The 17409-nt window shown below is 47.5% G+C and overlaps 1 protein-coding gene across 9 annotated transcripts in view; it reads right to left on the bottom strand.

Moving 5' to 3' along the window:
• The window catches only part of LOC123766172 (bestrophin-4), a 103248-nt gene that overhangs the window by 61298 nt on the left and 24541 nt on the right, over nt 1–17409 (bottom strand). Inside the window, exon 1 of one of the 9 annotated variants that reach the window (XM_045755100.2) lies at nt 14939–15263. The exons of the other annotated variants lie outside the window; for them this stretch is intronic. The gene's annotated coding sequence lies outside the window, so the exon portion shown is untranslated. Of the gene's footprint in view, nt 1–14938; nt 15264–17409 lie in introns of those variants that run through there. 9 annotated transcript variants of the gene reach the window in all.

Raw genomic sequence — 17409 nt, 5'->3', positions numbered from 1 at the left:
TTCATGTGCAGCTGTCGGACCTGGTGGGCATCCAGCTGCTTCAGGGCCACCGTGCTGTGGTCCGCCTCCAGGCTGCCTTTCAAGCGTTTCTCGAGCGTTGTGAGGGGCGTGTTTACCCTCTCCCTGATTCAGCTGGCTCAGTTAAGGTGGTGAATCTTAGTGTCACCTTGACGTCTGTGGCGGTGCATGGTGCCCCCTTCGAATTTCAGGACGACTTTTTAACCTCCTGTTTTGAGCGATTTGGGACAGTGTTAAGTGTTCGTTGGAACAAGGTCGTTGCCGGGCACTGTGTTGGTATGCTTGACGGCTCTCGCACCCTGACAATGTCGCTGAAGTGTAGTGTACCGTCGTCGATGTCCGTGTTGGGATACACGCTCCGCTGCCAGTATCGGGGTCAACCGCGCACCTGTTATCGGTGTGGTCACGAGGGTCATCTGGCTGCGGCGTGCGACGTGGGAGCAACTGGTCGGGTGCATGTTTTTCGTGCGGAGGATTTCCCGCCCTTGTTACGTTCGGACGGTTCTGAGGACGGAGTAGGTGCTGTGCCTGAGGCGCCTGATTGCCTGTCTGCTGCTCCGCCTGTTGAGGCGAATTCTACGGCCTGTGCGACACGTCTGATGACTGCTGTGGCCACTGGGGTTGTTGAGCCGGTGTGTGTGGGTGTCGGGCCGTCGCCTGAGCTGCGAGTAGTGCAGGATGTCCCGGTGGAGGTCCATGTCCCGCCCCCGCCTGTGGATGTGATACCGGCTCCCGGGGACGCGGGTTCTGCTGTTTTAGAGGGGGTGCTTCGGCAGGGTGAGGTGCCTGCCGTGCCTGTGTGTGTTGGTGAGTGTAGTTCTGCTCTTTCCATCCCTTTGCAGAAGCGTGCGCGTCGTTGTTCTGAGGCTGTTTCCCTGGATGATGTGGACAGTGTGGGTGATGTGGCCTCTGTGGACTCTTCGGACGGTGCGGGTGTGGCCTGTGTGGATGTGAAGATGGTGGCCGTGCCTGCGGCGGGGCCTGCTGGGCGTGGTGTGGTGCGGCCTGTCTCGAAGCGTTCACGGCGGGCTCGGAGTGTCTCTCCCCTTCGTGGTGTGCCTTGGGAGGAGGTGGGGGAGTATGGTGATCTGGCGCCTCCCGCCGAGGATGATGGTGCTGTGAGGGGCTCCGAAGTTGCTACCTGTGCCTCACCTCCTGCGTCTCCTGCTGTTGGATCTCGGCAGTGGGGGGTTGTGCCTGATGATCGTGACCTTGTCGTGCTGTTGCGGAAAGATGTGCGCCAGGGGGCCTCGGCTCCTGTGCCCGGTGGTGGGGTCGGTGCCGCGCCTGCCTCCCCTGCTGTATCCCCTCCTTCCTTGCTCCGGTCTGGGGATTGCCTAGTCCCGTCTGCTGGGGTCGTGCCCTGTGAGGGTCCGGAGTTGGGCCCTTATCGAGATGCCCGGGTGCTTCCGATCCCGTGGTGCTCGTCCACTGTCTGGGTGTCGCGGGTGAAGGAGTTTGTGTATAGGGTGCCAGATAGGATGTCTCAGCCGAGGGCGCCGCCTGGTGGCCGGCTGCCTGCTGACCTGCGGGTGATTTGGGAAGCGTACTGCTCGCGCTTTCCGATACACAAGTTTCCGGAGAAGTATTAGTTCCCGTCTTGCGCACACTGCTAAGCCGTGCGTGGGTCAGCTGCCACCGTGACCACGACGCCCCGCCCCCCGGTGCGGGGTGTCTCCCTCTAACGTTCGCCTCTGTTTTCGTCGCCTCTCCTCTCTCTACGGCCCATCACATCTACCGCTTTTGACTTTCTTCTCCTCCTAACCGTCAACGCGTCTCCTTACGTCTGTCCTGGTGCAGTCATCGGGAGGGTTAACCCTTCATGCAAACTGCACCTATTCTCAAGAAGAAGAAGACTCCAAACGAGATAAAAACAAACAGGCAACAATTGGATAGGGAGCCAGAGGCTCACTTAAAAACGATATCAACATATGCTTAACAGTCAGAAATAAGAATAGCATTTAGGAACCTAGAGCAGGATCTCTTAAAAGCATTTCATATGACATACGAGGGCTCTGGGGAGAAACGGAACGGCAATTTGAAAATGACAAACCTCCCTAAAGCAGGGAAGGTTAGTGCACAGTTATATGAATAGAACAGCATTTAGGGACAAGCTTAAATAAAGGTGGGAACATCCTTTACACAGTGTCGGGGAAGCCAGTGAAGATTTTAAAAGGAAATGGCAGGTCTTTAAGAAAGAGCCGGGGTGGATAGCTGATAAGACGACACAATAGAAGTGTGACTGGGGCCGTACCGAAGCACTTGGAAGAATTACACACACAGAGTAACAAGTTGTTACTGGTGGCGACCTGCAGACGTCAGTCGTTTAACCAGAGGCTGAGGAAGCAGCCATCATTCACAACTTCAAGAGCAAGTATGATAGTAGCACGAGGCTGTCTCACCTGTTTGTCTCACCGTAGACAAACAGGTAAACACATCCAACTCCCCCCCCCCCCTACACAACACTCCAGCTCCACCACATTACTAAAGGAAACCTTACCTGTACCACGCAAATCCACAATGGACCTGTGGTGTTCCAGGGAGGCGGAGGACAAGAGCTGTAATAGTTAATGAGACATTCCTCAGAGCGTGAGGAGCGAGGGCAGACCCTGATCACACACTGTGCCAGGGGTGAGGAGGGGCTGCCTGAGGAATATAAAGTGTAGCCGTCAACCTGTCATATCAGGAACTTACACCACCGGATGCCTCCTTCATATTAATATATTCCGTGCAGCAGGATACGAACCCGATATCGTGTCGCACTCTTCAATATAGATAAATATATAACCTATTACTAGGTTATATTACTCAAGAGACAGATTACCTTTCTAACAATGGAAGACCAATCAGTGTAATCACCTGGTTCTGAGGACGTAGTGCTAATCACCACCCTGAAGCAGAGGACATAAGGAGCCCTCGTGTGTCAATCATCTGTATTGACAGTCGCCCTAAAATCTTCCGTACGAATATCTTAGGAAAACAAGTTAAACATGGTGTCTTAAAATGACATAAATCTCTGTTAAGAGCTTTTTGGTAAAGTTGAGTGGCCACGGTCACCACCTCTGTGGTTCCCCGCTATTCACCGCAACCACAAATTACCAGACGCTGGGCTGATTACCTTCTCCAGCCTGAACGTTACAACAACCTGTCCTCCTACAGAAAACGTCGCGTTTCGCTCGCTTGCGTTACATAAGGCTAACAATTGTACTAGAAAATGGAAGTGACTGGCGAAAGTGACGTACTGTACCGTTTTCTGTTTTGGGTTCTCTGGTAGGTTAGGAGAGGACACTTTAAATTGACCGTTTCCTTGACGGTGGGAAATCTTAGCAGGACGGGATAACTACAAATGATGTTACTCGGCCTCTTAAGTGCACCAAAATCCCTCAACATTAAGACTGATCAAAAACCATACTTTCTGTCGCCGTAACAACGTCATTAGCTCCATACGTGTTCGTACGTACGTACACGCACACACGTACGTCCTCGCAGCTGAGCAGATAGAGCTCTGGGGTCGTAGTCCTAAATACCCGGGTTCGATTCCCGGTCTAGGTAGAAACAAATAGGCCGTTTCTTTCACCTAGCAGTAAATATATACTCGGGAGTTAGACAGCTAAGGGCTGCACCCAGGGGATGTGTGGGTTTGAAAGAAATATATGTAGTAATTACGAGAGGAATTGGTCGGTCGGGGGGTCAGTTCGACAACTTTGAAAGACGGGTTCCAAGAGCTAAAAGTTCGATCCTGCAGGCACAAATACAAATAGTAAATACATACATTCATCTAAGCTTTATTGCGAACAACTGGATTAGAACCACTATCAGGATTATTTATTTTTCCAGAATGGATCACACTGACATCGTTTGGCGACCGCCCAGTTCTAAACAAGCTTTTCGCTCGTCTCAAACAACATAAACCAGAAATTGAATTGAAAAAAGTTTATCGAGGTAAAATACACACAAAGGGATGATGTAGCTCAAGCTATCCTCACCCCGTTCAGTACATGTTCATACATATACACACACACACACATCACAAACAAAACACATATTACCGAACATTGAGTGATAAACATTTACATTTCTTCCTTTACACATGTAGTATGTTAAACAACCAGAGGAATTGTTCCCAGCAATCTTTTATGAAGATGTACGAGTGTGAGCAGAGGCGGGACTGGCAGGACAATGCGGTAATGAGCCCTGGTAATCCAAGTGTTGTGTCTACCAGCGTAGGTAACTACCCACCAGGTTACCACTTAAGTCTCCCCTTGATCTTCAGAGTCGTTTTCTCTGGGTCCGGTGATTCTATTGACCGGCCAGCCGCCCTGGTTAAACATCTGGAGAGTTATCTAGATAATTGTGATGGTCTGAAAGCATATTACGGCTCCGATAATAGCCTATTTGTAAACCTGAAAGTGAACTTTTTGTTCTAAACAGATCTTGATATACCAGGCTTTTATTTTTCTTTATCGGCAATTTTTTTGTTTGTTTAATGTGAGAGCCGAACATGGATCTTGTTCCTTTCCTGCCCGAAACGCTTTGCGTAATAGTGGCTTTAGGCATTGTATGTACCAGCTCTATCTATAAACCTAGAAATTTGTGTAAAAATCTCTTGTATGCATGTACCTTACCTGAATAAACATTTATATTTATATTATCTAATTTGAAAAGAATCCTCGTTAGATAAAACTGCAAAAATTTAATGTTTAAGTTAGCCAAGTACGAAAACGCATTTTTTCGCAATTTTAAAGGAAGAGTTCACGATTCATATTTTTTATGACGCACGTCTCGTCTGGTCTAGGATGTCGGGGAGTGCCTACTGGGTCAACACCAGCAAAGGTTGTGGCCTTGGGATCTACTCTCCGTTATCATGCAATACAGGTTCAGACACAGGAACAAACATTGGTTGGTACAGCTACTCCATATTAAGCTTTCCCAACCACATAACTGCTTTAACACTACTACTGAGAGAGTGTTACTACGTACTCTGTTGCTACTTATGCTATGGTGAATACTGTACGCCCTCTGTCACAAGTCCATCTGTGTTCATGACTGACAATCTACTTGATAATGGTCCAGGACGGACCGAAACGTCGTCGTCCCTTCACATTCTAGTGTGTGGTCTTGTCATCTGACCGACATTATTTCCCCATCTCCACAAGTATTTCACCAATACCGCCTTACTAATGTACCTTAACTCACTTCCCCCTATGAAGAAACTCCTACTGTCTTTCTCCCCCATTCCTTGTATAATGACCCAGCTTTATTTAACTTCACTGCTGAGTGTGGAACGTGTCCCTTTCATACAGTTTTAAGACGTCTCCCGCGTCGCAACTCAATACGGAGTCTCACAACCTCTTCCTCTAATCGAATCTCTTAGATATACAAATTATTTTTAAATCAATACCTGCCAACATAGTTTTACCAAGTTTACATTATAAGGTTTTTACCTGCCTGCCCTGGAGGTCTCTCGACCATCATCTAGAAACAATGTTATTGCTGAAAATCTGCTCTCTTTCAATTACTTTGTTTGAGGAAGTTTGCCTAGGCAAATTCATTACGACTCGCCACCTGTAGGATGAATTTTACTAACTTTATCTGTAGGGCACTCTTAAATAAACTGACTAAATCAATCTTGGCGTTTACCTCTCATGTGTACCTCTCCATCTTTACTAAAAACAATAAAGTAGGAGCGAGCAGTTGTCTCCAGCACACATCCGAGCCCCGCTCCTGTGCCGGGTAAGTCCACTACGGGCTCACCATAGCCCGTGCTACTTGGAACTTGTTCCGAGTAGCTGAATCTATAACAACATGTCTCCAGCAGGCAGCAGGAAAGAGCAAGGGGGAGCAACGACAGGGGAAACTTAGGCCAGCAAGAGTTGCGGCTCAATAAGGAGATAGGGAGTGATAAGTTATCGGGGTCGATAACTTGTGGTCTCGGGTATAATCTCTAGGTCACCGAGGCGAAAATGAAATCAAAACTTAATTATGTCTGTCTATAATAGTCAACTCAAAATTTAAAACTATTAAAACAAAATAAAACCAGGCTCATATCGAAGTTACAAAAAGAGTACCAGCGTGCGCGTGCGCGTGTGCGTGTGTACGTATACATTTTATCTGTAAGTTGTTCAAAATTCAGCTACTGGGAACAAAAAGTTCCCAGTAGCACGGGCTATGGCGAGCCCGTAGTGGACTTACAGCCCCGCTCCTGTGCCAGGTAACTGTATATAGGCTTCTTCCCTCGTTTTTGTATCATTTATAAGATATATCTATACATATCAATCAGTCTCCGTGGTGTAGTGGTAAGACACTCGCCTGGCGTTCCGCGAGCGCTATGTCATGGGTTCGTATCCTGGCCGGGGAGGATTTACTGGGCGCAATTCCTTAACTGTAGCCCCTGTTTAACGCAACAGTAAAATGTGTACTTGGATGAAAAAACGATTCTTCGCGGCAGGGGATCGTATTCCAGGGACCTGCCCGAAACGCTACGCGTACTAGTGGCTGTACAAGAATGTAACAACTCTTGTATATATCTCAAAAGAAAAAAAAAATATATATCTATTATATACAGTACTGTATGTGCATTAGTTGGAGAGATGGGGTGAGACACGGAAGGAGGCAGATCAGGGTGGGAGGAGGTCCTCACAGGTGATTGATTGATGAAGATCAAGCCACCCAAAAGACGGCACGGGCATGAATAGCCCGTAAGTGGTGGCCCTTTGGAACCATTACCAGTATCAAGAGCTGATACTGGAGACCTGTGGAGGTGCGACTGCACCCTGCGTGACGGGAGATGTCTCCCGTGGAGAGGTAGGAGGGGACGGGGAAGGTTATAAGGAGGGACCCAAGAGAAAACATCCCAAGAGGAAGTGACACAACAAAGGTGGGAGAGTTGGCTAAGGAAGAGAGGGACAGGGAGAGGCAGGTCCCGGGAGGGGGGGGGGGTAGACACACAGGGGGGGGGGAGGGATCTGGTGCCCCGCCAAGTCAGCGGTCACCACCTCTCAGAACAAGTGGGTACAGTACAATTCGGCATGCCCAAACCCCCCTGCAGTTTTCAAAATATCCCAAACATCCCAAATACGATACGTGAGCCATATTTTGGAGCCAAATTCTGGCTCTCTGCACGTATTCGCAGTTTGAAATTCCGACTTTTTATATCGAAAATATGCCAATTACTGAAAGCGGCGGTGGGTCACATTTTGCCCAAACCCCCCTGCAGTTTTCAAAATATCCCAAACATCCCAAATCCGATACCTGAGCCATATTTTGGAGCCAAATTCTGGCTCTCTGCACGTATTCGCAGTTTGAAATTCCGACTTTTTATATCGAAAATATGCCAATTACTGAAAGCGGCGGTGGGTCACATTTTGCCCAAACCCCCCTGCAGTTTTCAAAATATCCCAAACATCCCAAATCCGATACCTGAGCCATATTTTGGAGTCAAATTCTGGCTCCCTGCACGTATTCGCAGTTTGAAATTCCGACTTTTTATTCCTAAAATATGCCAATTACTGAAAGCGACGGTGGGTCACATTTTGCCCAAACCCCCCTGCAGTTTTCAAAATATCCCAAACATCCCAAATCCGATACCTGAGCCATATTTTGGAGCCAAATTCTGGCTCCCTGCACGTATTCGCAGTTTGAAATTCCGACTTTTTATACCGAAAATATGCCAATTACTGAAAGCGGCGGTAGGTCACATTTTGCCCAAACCCCCCTGCAGTTTTCTAAATATCCAGAACATCCCAAATCCGATCCCTGAGCCATATTTTGGACCCAAATTCTGGCTCTCTGCACGTATTCGCAGTTTGAAATTCCTACTTTTTATATCGAAAATATGCCAATTACTGAAAACGGCGGTGGGTCACATTTTGCCCAAACCCCCCTGCAGTTTTCAAAATATCCCAAACATCCCAAATCCGATACCTGAGCCATATTTTGGAGCCAAATTCTGGCTCTCTGCACGTATTCGCAGTTTGAAATTCCGACTTTTTATATCGAAAATATGTCAATTACTGAAAGCGGCGGTGGGTCACATTTTGCCCAAACCCCCCTGCAGTTTTCTAAATATCCAAAACATCCCAAATCCGATACCTTAGCCATATTTTGGAGCCAAATTCTGGCTCCCTACATGTATTCGCAGTTTGAAATTCCGACTTTTTATACCTAAAATATGCCAATTACTGAAAGCGGCGGTGGGTCACATTTTGCCCAAACCCCCCTGCAGTTTTCAAAATATCCCAAACATCCAAACATAAACATTTCATTCAAAATGATCTGCTACCAGAAATTTTAGCCAAATATCCTCAGTTTGCTAACTGTAGGTAGTAACTGAGTGATTGTAACCTATCCACCGCTGCCCACTGGATGGGGGGCGGTGTGCAGGACAAACATATCAATTGTGACACTAGCTCTCCACATATGTCAGTTGCTTAATTTAGAACCTGTACTGTAGGTCGATGTCGAACCCATTGTTGATGTGACGACTTATATTGAATTTTGTAACTAGCTCATCAAGATTGTAACTTGCTTAGCTAAATGAATTGTGGGGTTCAGTCCCTGAGCCCATTATGTGCCTCTGTAACCCTTTCCACCACCACCCACAAGATGGGTATGGGGTGCATAATAAATGAACTAAACTAACTTTCAATATTTGGAAATAACAGAACAAACCTCTCCTATAATGGATTATCTCTACCAAATGGTCCACAGTTCAGTGTCATAGCAACAAGTCTCCTGATAAAATAACATTGACAGATGGAAACAGTTCAATAAAAATCCCAATAAATTTATCCGTGACAAGTTGAGGAGTGACGCACCTGGTGACTGGTGACGCACCTGGTGACTGGTGACGGACCACAACATAAGGTGTGTCTTGGTGACCGCCCCCCCCCCCCCTCCCACCTACACCACGGGGCCTCACGGCTGAGTGGTCAACGCTCGGGAGTCGTAGTCCTAATAGCCTGGGTTCGATTCCCGACGGCGGCGGAAACAAATGGGCAGAGTTTCTTTCACCCTGATGATCATCTTCCCCACTAGCAGTAAATAGGTACTTGGGAGTTAGACAGCTGCTATAGGCTGCTTCCTGTGGAAGTGCGCGCGCGTTATAGAGAAATATATGCATTGAAAAAAATAAGAGAAAATAGATTGGTTAGAAAGACGGGGTCCAAGAGCTAATAGCTCGATTCTGCAGACACAAATAGTAAACACACACACACACACACAATAGAGCCCAATAGGCTCAGGAATCTGTACACCTGTTGATTGACGGTTGAGAGGCGGGACCAAAGAGCCAGAGCTCAACCCCCGCAAACACAACTAGGCGAGTACACACACACACGAGGACATAAAGATAAGCCGCGGGAGCCCCGTAGCGGGCCAGTTGGTCCACACTACAGGTAAGCGGGTCCTGTACAATCCCCCCCCCCCCCCCCCCCCGAATGTACCTCTCAAACTACTGTTGAAACTTCTTAAACGTCGCCTCGCTAGTAACAGCAAAGGAAGCCACTTCCATCCACACTTTCAAGACCAGATGTGACAAAGAACTCCAATGTCAGTAAAGCTATAACCAAAAATATCTCCAAATACAACAAAACTAGTAAGGAAGGTTACTAAGAGCTACACCTTGCTTCCTATGTAATAACTGTTAGGCAAGTGCGGGCGGACAGAGACCTGACCAGCAAGTACACACAGGCAAGCACAATACATAGCAACACGGACCAACTCTCAAGAGCAAATGTTAATTACGTCGTATCGTCACCTAGCTTCACCGGCGCAGCTTCAAGGCGGGAAGACGAGGCAGGGAGAGAGGGCGTACGGGAACGAGGGAGGGAGAGAGGGAGGGAGGGAGGGAGAGAGGGAGGGAGGGAGGGAGGGAGGGAGGGAGAGAGGGAGGGAGAGGGAACAAGGAAGGGAGAGAGGGAGCGAGGGGTGGTATGGAATGTGTGTATGTGCTAGTGGTGTGGCCGCTGACATCAGTGTGCGACTATAGTGTGCCAGTGTGCGTGTGAAGTGGTTGAAAAAGGCAACAGCTTCACTTCCTGCGGTTCGTGTCGCGCGCTCACATCAATAATCACACGCTACTAACTCACGCACGGTGGTCGCTCCTGCTACACCCCCCCCCCCCACCCCCTTCGTGGTTGATAAATCGATTAAATTTACGACATGTGGCTCTAGACTTGTTTCTATTAATAATGACGTGGGGTACTATGGTGGTACCGAGTAGCAGCATTGTTGCACCTGTCTGTACTCTTTGTCCTTTACGTGGTGCAGCTTACATGACGGTGTTGCGTACTTTAGTACTGCAACATAGGTGTTAATTACATGGCAAAAACCCCTCCGTGAGCAACACACGTGGAGACACCCCACCTCCACACCCCAAGACCTTGGGTGTGGAGGCGGGTGAGCGTGGGCAGGGTGAGGCCGGGTGTAGGGTGAGAGAGACTGGCTAGTTACTGCTGCTCCCTTGGGGCTTCAGCTCTCCATTAAGTGCTTCATCAGGTCCGTGGGAGGTGTGTGTGACCGCTCACTTCACCGCTTGTAAACATGTCGCCAGCCGGCACTCGCTCAATTTCTCACCTCTCTACACTTGTAACGGAAAAAGGCGCGAAACAAACAGGAGACTGAAAGTTGTTTACGGTTACGAGAGAAGGGGGAGGGGGAGAGGGAAGGGTAGAAGAGATGAAAATTTATTTATAAACAAAGTTATATAACAATTATAATGACACTGGTGGCACGTCACAGAATGACAGACTTGTCACATCACATTAGGAAATGTAGATGTTCATCTCAGAATGTTTGGTAATATGTTTATTGTTTGTGATGTGTTTATATGTATGTATTAACACGATGTACTGAACGGGGTGAGAATAGCTTGAGCTACTTCATCCCTTTGTGTATTTTACCTCAATAAACTTATTTCAATTTCAATTGTCACATCACAACAACGATCACCACTATAACTCGTCTTAAAGCAAGAGCCAACTATATATGTCGTCATTCATTGACGCTGTAAACACAATCACAGCGTTGTTTGACCGACAGGTGGTCCATCCAGCTTGGGTCACGTCATACTTTACCACTGCTCCAGGGAGGCTTAAACAGTCTCCAGCTTCAACACAAAGTATCATCGACCCTACGGAATCTTTCCAAGCATTCCTGAAATCTTTCTTAACTACCATAATTAACCACACATCCAACAACTTACACAAAACTAATATTTTTTAACATGACTCAAGCCGGTCGGCCGAGCGGACAGCACGCTGGACTTGTGGTCCTGGGTTCGATCCCAGGTGCAGGCGAGAAACAATGGGCAGAGTTTCTTTCACCCTATGCCCCTGATACCTATCAGTAAAATAGGTACCTGGGTGTTAGTCAGCTGTCACGGGCTGCTTCCTGAGGGTGGAGGCCTGGTCGAGGACCGGGCCGCGGGGACATTAAATCATCTCAAGATAACCTCAAGATAAGAGGTACTGGTGATAGGCCACCGACATCATTAGCTAACAATCACCTTAATTACCTCCCGTCTCAGCAGCCGCCTCTTGTATACCCACTTTGCCCTTTGGCACACTTAACATGACGCGTGTGGCGGTACAGTGCGCGGTCAGTAACGTATCGTGGCAGGTAACAATCAATGAGCGTGGCGTGCTTAAAACCCGGTACATCACTGCCGCATTCACCAGTACACACGCGACCCACCTGCTGGCCGGGGCCTGAACTCCTGTGACCTCGTGAACAAATCCACAAGGGCCGTGACGAGGATTCGAACCTGCGTCCGGGAGCATCCCAGATACTGCCTTAATCGACTGAGCTACGACAGGGTAAAAGGGTTGTGACCTCACTCCAGCTACTCGTACAAGGGGGAAGGCCCTTTGAGATGTATTTCTTGTCTCAATAAACATACATAAGCTTTAGATTCAGCTACTGCGAACAAACAGTTCTAAGTTGCACGGGCTATGGTCAGCCCGTAGTAGACATACCTGGCACAGGAGCGGGGCTCTAACTTGAGAAAGCCGCCAACCTTAATTGGCTGTTAAGCCTCCTGGACACGAAAATGCATCCTTAGCCTTAGACAAATTTAGGACAATATGAAAGACGCCAGTCAATAATTAACTACCGGTACCAACATAGGTAAAAGTTTAACATGAAATGACCGTAGCGCGCACGCTGCGCCCTCTGAGAATGTCACGCTAAACCGGAACGGACGGCGGCCAAAGGTGCCAGCGGTAGTGGGTATGCTGCGGCGGAGTGGGAGGGGGAAGAGCTGCGGCAGCGTTGGAGGGGAAGAGGTTGCGGCTTGGGACTCGACCCCACTCACCAAATATTCCGACCTTTAGCAACAACGGTTAACGTACAGATGACCGCCTCCCGACCACCGCTACGACGGTTGCAGCGCGCGCCTCACACGCTAGGGCGTACCTGCCCAATTTATAATTTAATGTTATTTTAACAAATGTTCGCATTGCATGCCGCGAGGTATTAAGAAACACTCGGATCGGGTGTCGTGCAAGAATAAATACGTGCATGCGAGATCGTGTCATGCAATTAGATCATTTATGAAAATAATTATTTGAGTCCACGGACACAGACATTTGATAAGCATAATATACTTAAAAAAAAAATGTTAATTTGGACGCAGATAAACTAAGTAGATATGTATAATGTTTATCTTGCTAACAATGAATTCTTTATGTTAAATATTTTGACTTATGTGAGGGACTTTCACAAGCCTAACAACACTTCTTGATTTATCGTTAATGTGATTTCTGAATGGGCATTTTGTCGTCAAGTTCAAGTATGTTTATTGAGATAATCAAGAAATACATCTCAAAGGCATAGAGTAGCTTAGGCTATTTCTACCCCTCCATTTTGTTATCAACAAATGTATATTCTACAACAACTGGCCCGCTTGGGTGTTCCCATAGCCTCTGGGAGGTCGATAATGCTTTTACGTGGCAGGTTGAAAGGTAGACACACACCCAGGCGGGGACAGGCAGCCAGTCAGCAGGCAAGGCACCATGTTCCACCATACATACAAGTCTGCTTACTAATCCCCCTCCCCTCCCCTTTCCCTGCCGCGAGAGGGGACTGCTTAATCAACTGAGGAACAGTACCAAAAGGCTCCTGTAACAGGTAAGTCCACTACGGGCTCACCATAGCCCGTGCTACTTTGAACTTCTTGGTCAGAGTAGCTGAATCTAAAACAAAAACAGTGGCAAAGTTAGTTTCCAAGCGTACTATGTCACCTTTTGATTCCGGTGGCCTGGCTGGTACGCTGGACTCAGTTTTGTGATATATACAAGAGTTGTTACATTCTTGTACAGCCACTAGTACGTGTAGCGTTTCGGGCAGGTCCCTGGAATACGATCCCCTGCCGCGAAGAATCGTTTTTTCATCCAAGTACACATTTTACATGTTGCGTTAAACAGAGGCTACAGTTAAGGAATTGCGCCCAGTAAATCCTCCCCGGCCAGGATACGAACCCATGACATAGCGCTCGCGGAACGCCAGGCGAGAGTTCGCGTATCATGCAACCCCATCCTCTCCAACACATCGCCTTTTGTCTCAACTCCCGCAAGGTAAAAAAAAAACATGGTACTAAAAATCATAGCAGCTCGCAAAATTGATGTGATGTTCGTTATATATTCTTGAGTCCTCCGTTAGGTTACGTTCAGACAATTTAGTACATTTTAATGATGATTTGAACGTTCAAGAGAACGGGCTGTATCATAGCATAAGTTTCAAGTATCCTCCTCCTGCTTCCTCCCCCCCCCCTCTCTCTCTACGGTTTCCTGCCTCTCTCTCTCTTTTCTCTCTTCATATTCCTCTGTCTAAGAAGTCTAATTACTGCCAGGGAATGTTACGTAAAAAATACAGTGCTAGACCCTAGCCGATATCTCCTGCGAGGTGTAAAGAATGACCAGGACCGCAAGTGAAAGTTAGATTACCAGACGAGGTTGTGGGTCCCAAAACCCACAACACTATCACAAGCATCCGCTCTCAACCCCCCCCCCCCCCCACCTCTCTCTCAGCACACCAACTAGTTTGAGCTGCCTTCCTGGACTTGCCTACACCGCCACCACAAAAACTCGACACTCCCAACCAGCGTGTTTAGAAGCATCCGCTCAACAAAATTTGAATTGAGAAAGGTTGAGAGTTCCTTCCGTCCAATACACTGGGAGGGAGCCGGTCGGCCGAGCGGACAGCACGGTGGGCTTGTGATCCTGTGGTCCTGGGTTCGATCCCAGGCGCCGGCGAGAAACAATGGGCAGAGTTTCTTTCACCCTATGCCCCTGTTACCTAGCAGTAAAATAGGTACCTGGGTGTTAGTCAGCTGTCACGGGCTGCTTCCTGGGGGTGGAGGCCTGGTCGAGGACCGGGCCGCGGGGAGACTAAAAAGCCCCGAAATCATCTCAAGATAACCTACACTGCCACGCCGCCGCCTGACCCCAGCTACCTACACGTCTCTACTAACATGGGCCCTCAAGAATCGAGCTACGTACTGAAACTAAGCAGCTACGCAGGTTTACACTCTTCATACATTGGCTAAGCTGCAGTAAGTTTCGTGTGAAATATATAACTGGCCAGGCATACAAGTAATCATCAAAGGAAGGCACCAAACCGAGGCTATGTAGGCCAGGCATACAAGTAATCATCAAAGGAAGGCACCAAACCGAGGCTATGTAGGCCAGGCATACAAGTTTATTATTTGTCATGCACGTGAAACTATAAATACTTGAGAACATTAGTGGGTTTTAAAGTGGATAAACAAAATACCAGATGGAACTTAATAAATTCATCTTTAAAACTAAGATGAAGATAGTTAATCGGTTTAACTATCGATTGTTTAACAACAGCAACAACCACCTTTATTACCTCCCAGTAATGAGGTTACAACAGTGTGTTGGAATAACCTGGTTAATACCTGGTTGATGGGGTCCTGGAGGCAGGCTTGACTTGTAAGTTTGGTCCACTAGGCTGTTGCTTGGAGCGGCCCGCAGGCCCACATACCCACCACAGCCCGGTTGGTCCGGCACACTTTGCAGCAATAAATCCAGTTTCCTCTTGAAGATGTCCACGGTTGTTCCGGCACGTTTACACCCAACACAGGCCAGAAGTACAGTGGAAGTCTGGTAAGGAGTGGAGGCGGTGGCAGCTAGGGTGGAGGTCCCGGCCTAGCGTCCCCACACACACCTGGTGTAGCAGGTAACCTTGAAGCTCCAGCACAACCTGTCCCGGCCACCCCGACCCTCTCGGGTACCTCGGGTTGTGCTTGTGGTGGGCCTGGCTTGACTCCGGAATATAGAGGGTTTCACTACCCTTAACCACCAGCGCATCAGTCCACTTTCACACGCTAATATACATAAGAACAAAGGTAACTGCAGAAGGCCTATTGGCCCATACGAGGCAGCTCCTATCTATAACCACCCAATCCCACTCATATACTTGTCCAACCCGCGCTTGAAACAATAATGGATAAAATAATTAATTGCAGTCACATCAAACAACGCATTTCCTATGAACTTATGCAACACAATCTACACAAGAATTAACAAGAGCCGCATGGTGGAGCCAGTTACAAGACAAAGGATTATATTAGTTCATGCTCGATTTATAAACATTAACAATTAGTCTGCCTTATGCTTCGGCACCAAGCTTGCCTCAATTACCGAAGTCAAACAAAAAGTTGCATACATTCCAAGCGTAACAAATAATTGATTTTCATTTTGTTCATTATGCACCCCATATCAATCCCGTGGGCAATAGTGGGAAATAGTCGGGTTCGTTCCGACATTTTTTTTTTATTATTACTGCCGCTGGAGGCGGCTAGTTTATTATGCACCCCATACTCACCCTGTGAGCGGTAGCGCAAATAGGATTAGGTTTCTATCTGACCTCAACGAAGATTATCAATAGAGAATTCCGGGCTCAAATCCTGGACAGGAGAGAAATGGATGGGCGCATTTCCTATCGCCTAATGCCGCTGTTCACCTAGCAGTAAGTTAGTACCCCAGGAGTTAGTCAGCTTGATGTGGGGTTACATCGGGGGGGGGGGGGGGGGGACTCTATATAGGCCAAACGTGTCTAAATACGCTCTGACTGCCAAACTTTGGATATTAGCCAAGATTTCTAGCAATATATAATTTTTAATAAAATCTTGTTTAATATTCGTACCGAAATTGTCTCTGATTTGTCAGAGACCTTACGCACAATAGGACACGACCACGAAGTCAAATTTCCGACTCAAGTGGACTGCGTGACGATAAACTCTCGCTGGTTAATTCCCAAAGTTTAACACTTTCATGTAAGCGTGTACGTGATAAGGCACAGGGAACACTGTTGTTTGTTAATGCAATGACGGACCAAGTACGGTAAGGCGCACTGCGCTCTGTGTACAAATGTATTGTCAAGGTTCAACGCAGACACATTCTCGCACATTCTGCGCCCGCACGTCTCTGTAAACCCCCACCCCCCACCCTTTCAGACGGGCTCACCATAACCCGTGCTGTTTGGAGCTCTTTCTTCCAGGCAGCTGAATCTTAAACTGCGAAAAAACATAAGAACATAAGAACAAAGGCAACTGCAGAAGGCCTATTGGCCCATACGAGGCAGCTCCTATTTATAACCACCCAATCTCACTCATATAAATGTCCAACCCACGCTTGAAACAATCGAGGGACCCCACCTCCCTCTGGAACATGTCTTTGTCTCTTGAGATTTAACAATGTTTTCCCCACTACTGTATAACACACTCGCGCCTGCCTGTTTACCTCCACACTAATGTAATGCTCGACCACGTATTGGGAATACCAGATTGTCTACAAGGAAGACTGATTATACTGATTGTTGCCGCCGAAGGCAGCTAGTTTACTGTGTACCCCATACTCATCCTGTGAGCGGTAGCGCAAAAAGGATTAGAGGGCACAAAAGATCTGTATCAGACCTCAACGGAGATTATTAAATTAACAAATTCATCTATCCTTCACGCCTTATAATTATAATGCCAGCTAGTTAGCGAATGTTCTATTTCAAGAGCTATATATTTACACGGCTGACTGGTCAAGCTGTAATCGGGGAAGCAGAGTAGAAACCCTAAACCGGACTACTCTTTTATTTTCATATGGGCCATGAATGCATTCCCAGAACCTTCTCACTAGGGAGGAAGGTGTTTGGGCGAAATGACTGATCAAGTTACAGCCCCGCTCCTGTGCCAGGTAAGTCCACTACGGGCTCACCATAGCCCGTGCTACTTGGAACTGTTTGTTCATAGTAGCTGAATCTTAAACAACAACAACAAAGACTGATTTTGCTGTACAGAAAGACCCATTCTACCAAAGTACGGCTTCGAAGTAGAATGCAATAACAAAGAAATCTATTAATAAACTGTATACTTTG

Source organism: Procambarus clarkii, chromosome 9, assembly GCF_040958095.1.
Source record: "Procambarus clarkii isolate CNS0578487 chromosome 9, FALCON_Pclarkii_2.0, whole genome shotgun sequence".
Classification (NCBI taxonomy): domain Eukaryota; kingdom Metazoa; phylum Arthropoda; class Malacostraca; order Decapoda; family Cambaridae; genus Procambarus; species Procambarus clarkii.
The sequence above is the reverse complement of the archived record's forward strand: the minus strand, read 5'-3'. Positions and strand labels throughout refer to the sequence as shown.